Source organism: Brienomyrus brachyistius, chromosome 11 (assembly GCF_023856365.1).
Source record: "Brienomyrus brachyistius isolate T26 chromosome 11, BBRACH_0.4, whole genome shotgun sequence".
In the NCBI taxonomy this organism is placed as follows: Eukaryota; Metazoa; Chordata; class Actinopteri; order Osteoglossiformes; family Mormyridae; genus Brienomyrus; species Brienomyrus brachyistius.
The window spans coordinates 15,084,946-15,085,625 of NC_064543.1; positions in this window are offsets into that span (position 1 = coordinate 15,084,946).

Here is a 680-nt window from a genome sequence, read left to right on the forward strand (position 1 = left end):
AATTGACATAGGCCTATTAGGCCTACATGATAATAGATTATAATAATTTCACCAAAATCATTATATAAGTGGTTTGTAGTGAACATCTGATCTATATGTTTTGTTGCAAAAATGTGGAAATCAGCACACTGTTGTTCACAGGCGGGGAGGTTATTGCATTGATGGTCTACAAAGCCCTTGAGTTTTCCTGCTTTGGAATCGGTTGATTGTACAACTGACCGACGTATGAATAAATCTGTCAGTTTGACTGCAACCACACATATAAAAAATTTGGAAGGCTTTCCCATATCATTCAATCATACTGCATATAAATAGTTATTAAGCATAGGCGAGGTAAATTATGCATGCAGAATATTGCACTTAATAGTTCAGGGGTAAAAAAAATGTATTTATGTGAAATAAATTTTATTTAAGTTTTACATCAAATTCTTGCATTAAGGATGCTTTTGTCATTTAATTAAAGAAATGTTACCTTTATTCACGTGGTTCTGTGCAAAGAACAATAGAACATAAAATAAAGAAACAAAAAAACAAGAATTCATTAGCTCTCCTCAGCTATTACGAAACAGGACTCAGCAAAACAAAGTATCTTGAGTTGCAAAAGTACTATTTTAAGTCCTCGAAGGGTTAATTTTACTAATTGGATCAATGTATAGTGTGCAGAACCACAGCATCAGCTT